The sequence below is a fragment of the Lolium perenne genome, chromosome 1 (genome assembly GCF_019359855.2).
Source record: "Lolium perenne isolate Kyuss_39 chromosome 1, Kyuss_2.0, whole genome shotgun sequence".
Taxonomy (NCBI): domain Eukaryota; kingdom Viridiplantae; phylum Streptophyta; class Magnoliopsida; order Poales; family Poaceae; genus Lolium; species Lolium perenne.
The window spans coordinates 66,158,397-66,165,161 of NC_067244.2; the positions used below are offsets into that span (position 1 = coordinate 66,158,397).

Here is a 6,765-nt window from a genome sequence, read left to right on the forward strand (position 1 = left end):
ATGCAAGGTACAAAACCAACACATGTAAAAGGGGAGCGAGTAACATTTCAATGTAAAGGAGTTGAGAACTTGTTACCGCAAGGAGGTGCATGGGTAAAGGATGAAAGGAATACAACTTGACTTGAGGAAGTGAGAATGATGAAGATCTCCTAAGTCTTCATGAGCTAGTCAAGCCTCCATGCCCTTCACTTGTACCTATTGATCAAGTTTTGGCTTGTTGGTCCCCAACTAAGTTGGGCCCTAAGAAGTTAGTCACAATAGGCTTGGCAACCCAAATGGTTCTTCTTGCGAAACCACTTTGAGTGCCAACATATTTGGCAAACACATCGCCAACCTTATCCTTATGTAGAGCGTAAGCACCATGGATCAAGATAGGGTTGGATGAGTTACCACTAGTGCAAAAGGAGGAGATGTGGCCCTTCTCACGGCATATGTAGCATATTCTTCTCTTCTCCTTCTTCTCACTTGATTTCTCCACAACGGGAGCCTTGGCTTGATCCTTCTCGGGTAGCGGCCCTTCTTCACGTTGAGGTAGACCTTGAGCTTGGCCTTGAGGTAGACCATGAGCTCCATCTTGAGGCCGCTTCCCTTGTTTCTTCTCGCCAAGTGGCTTCTTCTTCAAGGGGCACAATCTAACATGATGCCCTTCAATCTTGCACTTGAAGCACACGATCTTGGCGGGGTCCTTCACATGCCCTTGGTCCTTCTTCCGCTTGTGCAAGGTGGACTTGTTCTTGTTGTTGGAGTTGAATCCAAGTCCACTCTTGTCATTGGAGAATTGCTTCCCCTCGTGATCCTTTACCAAGTCCTTCCTTAAAGAAGTAACTTGGGCCTCGAGCTCTTCAATTTCCCCTACATGGTTAGTAACAACACAAGTACTAGAGGAAGTGGAAGCTTTATTGTTAGAGCAACAAGGCAAGGTATGTAATTCACCACAAGATATAGCAATAGCATGTGTGGGTGATTTACTAGTACTAGCACAAGGAATTGTAGAACAAGGCATAGAAGGTAGTTCACCACAAGATAAGTCAATAGCATGAATGGGTGAACTAAAAGCACTAGCACATGGAAAAATAGCATTTTTAGAGGTAGTGCTAGTACTCACATGAGGCACACAAGATTTTACCTTTGACATGATAGCCTCATGAGCTAACTTTAGCAAATCATGAGAGACTAGAAGATCATCATGGGAGCTAGAAAGCTTTCCATGACTTTCTTCCAATTTCTCATAATTGCTTGTTAGCAAAGCAAGTTGAGCCCTTAGCTCAACATTCTCCTTCAAGATGGAAGCTTCACAAGAGGTAGAGTTAGTAGCACAAGCATTATCAATTACTAGATTTAGATGTGCGCCTTGGCGCACGATCCCGTGGAGCTCGTGTCAATGTTTATTTCGCATAACGCTGATAAAAAATAGATGCCAATATGATGGCGTGCGATCCTCGGTTTTCACACCGATGATCATTTTGTAATGCACTTGATAATAAGCCAAGAAAAAAAAATCTATATTCGCATTTAATACAAATCAATGATAAAACGCTATTTAGAAATCCTCCTATTATTCTTTGTCACTTGCTTAATATAACTATTAACTTTGAATAGAAACAATCAACGTGGAGTAAACAAAAGAGCTAAGTAGATATAGCATAAACACGGAAGCAGAGTACACATACAAGTGAACATTTGGCAATTCGTAAACGTGAATCAACACTTAGTTGTAGCCAGGTATAGAATTGTTATCACTTACAGTAAATTTAAAAATAATGTATACCATTCAGGCATTTATACATGCAGTGTTCAAAGGATGCTATAAATAACAGAATATGGGTCCCTTTAAAAAAATAGCAACAAAGCTATCTTCTATATTCAGAACATAATGTCAGAGGGGTATATTTAGCTTCTTTACGTAAAAAACAAAAAAAAAAGTTTAACTTCTTTACAAGCTTACATAAGAAAAAAGAAAAAACTGAGTGGGGGGATAACAAAGTCTATATCTAACCATTTATATGTATAAAACAATTAAATTTTCTGTTCATCTCCAGTGACTGCAATGTACGATCCACCGGCAGCATTGGCTGGTTAATGCAGGGATGGATGATAGGGAGGGCAGTGTGACTCCTTATTGAAACCGTATTGCTAATCTTGCTAACATCAGGATAGTGTGGCCGTGCAGGCACTCTGCTGTCGCGACAGGTAAGTAACATGAATTAGTAAGAGAGCAGCACTTTGCCGATTCTGATTTTTTCTGACCGGCCTTTACACGGTTAATTTTCTAGACAGGAGAGGGGTAGATCCAGCTTGGTGGCTTCGGGGGAAAAAGGTATATATCTCTCTGCATACAACTCGTGGGCAGCTTCTTCTCTGCATACATGAATTCTCCTCTGCTTCGTTACCGTAGCTACTCCCTTCTCGAGATCTGATGAGTCTTCCCTGATCTCATGCATCTCCTTTGGGTTAGTTTCTTGTTTGGTGTCTGATCTTGCAAGATGCATGGTTTCCATGATGTAGTTCTTCTCAGTTTCTCTCAAGCTTGCTTACTGTCTTCAGATCTGACCAACTGCTTATTCGAGATCCATTATCTTGATTTAGTAACTAAGGACCCAGAAATTCCACATCAAGTTAAAATAACATGCACAGTGAATAGGTGAGTAACATGAATCTACGTATGTAAGGACCCAAAAAAATTCAAATCAAACTGAAATAACATGCTCAGCAAATATGATTTTTTTAGATACGCTTACCATGTGTGCACCTAGAGCCTTTGCAATTGAAGCGATGATTTTTTTCAGACTTGCCATGCAAGATGGGCAAGTCGAGCCCCCACATCTGCACATTCCGTGTCACAACCCAGTAAGGATCAAATGCCATTGATCAAAACCCAACAAATCACCTGAATTCCAACTAAAGAAATTTTGAGCATATAAGCTTATAAGGATAAAAAAACGACTGTGCTCCTCTTCAGGCTTCAACTCTGAATGCAACAGGGACCAATTTGAGCTCTTGATCCAAGCCATCAAGATGGATCCGGCCATGTCCATAATTAGCCTTACAAACAACTGCAGTATAGGAATTGGACAAAACTCGTTCTTTGGACTCTGGTTTCTACTCTCTCGTGAGAATGATCCCCACATGTATGTCACCGGTCCAGTAACTTGAGAGTGGGGACTCGAAGCATGCTAAATCTGGAAAGAACAATTAACTCCAGTTGTTATTCCAAACCCTCTTCTACCTATACCGTCTGTGATAAATAAGAGGTAAATACCATAATACTCTCATAGCAAACACATTGCATAATTTATGGATTCCTAAAAATCAGTGAGCATCCAGATTTGTTTCTTACATATTTATAAATGACAATTGGTAATGAAGACAATTGAGACAAGAAATACAAGCTAGTAAAGATAACAATGACTTCCACCTCTGGACCATCTTGTTGAATCAGAAGGAAATATCTAGCATCATGAACAACTATTCCATTTTTCAACCACTCAAGAACTACCCTTGAAGCCCTTCCGCTTTCACATAGAATGTTAACAAAACCACTCTTCCATTTCACATATATATTTAATCCTAGTTTCATCACAAAGAATATAATCATAATTATGCAAAGGTTGTCAACAATGTAAGATAAATCTCAACCATTTTGCTAGCATCGACAGTCTATCACATTATATATACTCCACATAGTGATGAATATAGTTAGTAATGATTTGTACACAAGATTTGCAGTTGCTACTACAGATGGGCAAGAAATACTCATTGTGCAATCTGAAAATGATATTTCAGAAAAGAAAGTTATAACCGATCAAAATTGAGATGCAAGATGTAGTGGAATGATATAATTGCCATCTCAGCCTGAATCAACACTGCCAGTTTAGCACTGATTTGAGAACACCAACATGTGGAGTTAAAGAGAGCTGACATGCATGTATGACCTTTGGTGCTTCTCACTGATGAGCCAAAGAGCGCATCCAATTGCTGGTCTGCATGGGCAAATGAAATATTGTGCCCTTATCAATTTGTGAGGTGAGGAGAAAAGATGTTATACTTGAACACAACCAATTAACATTCTGGAACTAAATATGTACCAAAAAAAGGCATAATATCAAGTGTACATTCTCCTATTAGTACTTGTATCCATAGAAAACAGTAATCTGCCATATGTATTTGTAAATTACACACATTTTTCTTTTAATGATCACACCACCTCGTGAAAAGTGAACACTTGTGTATGTTAAATCAGTACACGAATGGACATTTTGTTCTGCCTTAGATGCTGCTGATTCTTAAAACTTATCTCACTTCATTGTATGCAACCCATTTCAATATACACAACATTGGGCACTATGAAATGTTCAGTTCTGCTATCATTCTCTCCCATTCTTTATCTCTTACAAGTTGGTTTTATTTCATTTAGTCATTGCCCCGTTAACACCGCTAATATTTGTAGTGGATTTTGCTTCAATTTTCCTTTGCAGGAGAGAATGATTCCAAAACCAGAAACTTTGCTCACTTTCTCTTCACTGGAGTTCTCTCTCATGATTATCGGAGCAACATTAGATCAACTATTATAATTTTATTGGAACTGCTTGCAGCTGTTATAATATGTGAGGTCATATATCAGAGAATTAATTATGAGTAGCCTGAAATTACTTAGTTGTATATGCCTATATTGATAGACAATTCATCTGCTGACTGACACAGTTTGCTTCTAACAAATGGAATCAGGTACTATGTTGTATATTTTGCGCACATTTATAACTTTAAGTGGGAGAGGTAGGATTAGAATAAAAACTAAGCTTACCTAGAAACAGGTGAATTTAGAACATCAAAGAAGACAGCTAACGGCTGGATGCAGTAAGAAAAGGATACACGATTCTCCCATCTGATGTCATATTCAACTAAAATATAGAACCTCCTATATTAGATTATATATGATATCTGAGAAACAATTCTCCAATGTATATTTAATTTTATTTAACAAGTCACTGATAAAATTAGATCCCATATCGTAACTGATTGGCCAGATCAGATATCACTATCCAAAATTACCTTAGTTTCCTAATCATCAGCTTTTATTAGTAACAGAGGGAGAATTAGAAACATCTTGATCATCTTATTCCTTTAAAAAAATATAGGACCCATCTGCAGAAAGAAAAATCATATGAGAATACTAACCGTAAAATATAAAATTATCAACAATAGAACTATGACAAAGTGAGGTTTCACTCCAAAGTTAAGATAAGTTAGACATCAGATCCAGGTTCAGCAGACATGATTAAAAAAGAACAATGCAAACGGGATTTGCTCTAGGCATAGTTAACAAATCAACAATGACAACCCAATGACGACATACCAGATGAGAAACATCAAACTATAGCAAAATTATGAACTCGCTTCTAGTGAAAGATAACATTAAGTAGATGCCGCTAAAAACTGGCAAGAAAGAACATATATCATTTTTCCTTGGTGTCTCCCTACATTTGAATAGAGAACATACGATTTTTTTAATAAAGTGTACTTAATATGTAAGAGTAACATTAACTCCAAACCCACCCCCTTAATCCAATATTTGACGCAAGCTTTCATCATAAGCCATGGAAACAAATTAGCGAAATTCAAATTAGTAAATGTAGGGATCACATCAGCATGGGGGCAGGGTGGCATGGTTTACCTAAGGATGGTGCAAAGACAGCGATATATATCGCTAATGCCGATGCCCAGGTCTAGCCAAGGATATCCATCCCAATGCACTACCAGGATCTGACCAATCACAACGAATCCCACCAACATTAATCTCTTGGTGTAGCTCAGCATCGCCAAAAAACGAACTTGGAGCAGAGCACGAGCAAGGAGAACATCCTGAACGACACATCCACGGCTTCTAGTGTGTAGCAAATTGGCAAGGTACTGTAAGAGAAATGTGCTAGATAGGTGCAAAATAAGAAGCGAACAACCATTTAGTTAAAATACAATGCAAGAAATACATGATTATTCTTCCACTCAAACATTTGTATGATAGGCATCTTTTGTTCTTTGCCTACCTTGTACATATATCATTGTTGGCCATAATCCTAGAGCAGCATAAAGGTAAGGTAAATTAGAAATATGAGGTGCTAATGAATGAAGATCCCAAAAGAAAGGAATCCTAATGAAAAGTTTGAGCAGCACCAACAAGTAGGAAATTTAAAGTAACCATATGAAAATATACCCAGCTGTAAACCTCATATGGGTGAGAGCAACTATTGAACGTCTGTAACCCATCTGTCATGTGTCAACACTAAGTGCAACCAATATTGTATACTAATAAAATGATAGATCAAATGCACAGCTGGAGCAAAATTTATAGGCTGCCACCACAATACACAGCTGGAGCAAAATTTATAGCAAAACTGATGAAAAGATGATACATGTTGCACCAAGATTATCTCGAACAGATTTAGGCCATGCATATATAAACACCTTCATACTAAGTAATCAACTTCTCGCTTTCATGACACACCAAAATATAAATGCTCCTGGCCATACTATTTAAATGCATGAACTAACAAAAAGTATATAAGCGAAAGATAAACAAATGGTGGAAGACAGGGAATTACCTGCCAGAGGAACAGTTGCAGCAATAGCCTACATCAAACCTAAAACAAATAGAAACAAAGGTTACTTTTCTGTAGAGGTACATATCAACATATATTCCAAATAGATGTAGAGGTATAGCAAGAAAAGGACCCCTGGACAAAAACAGAATCAAGTGTAACGGGCCAATTG

The 6,765-nt window shown here is 38.0% G+C and overlaps 1 long non-coding RNA gene across 1 annotated transcript; it reads left to right on the forward strand.

Moving 5' to 3' along the window:
• The first annotated feature begins 2,113 nt into the window (after positions 1–2,113).
• LOC127342975 (uncharacterized) lies at positions 2,114–4,685 on the forward strand. Its single transcript, XR_007877008.2, has 3 exons — positions 2,114–2,190; positions 2,274–2,317; positions 4,476–4,685. It is a non-coding gene; the product is annotated as an uncharacterized lncRNA (long non-coding RNA).
• The last annotated feature ends 2,080 nt before the right edge of the window (positions 4,686–6,765 follow it).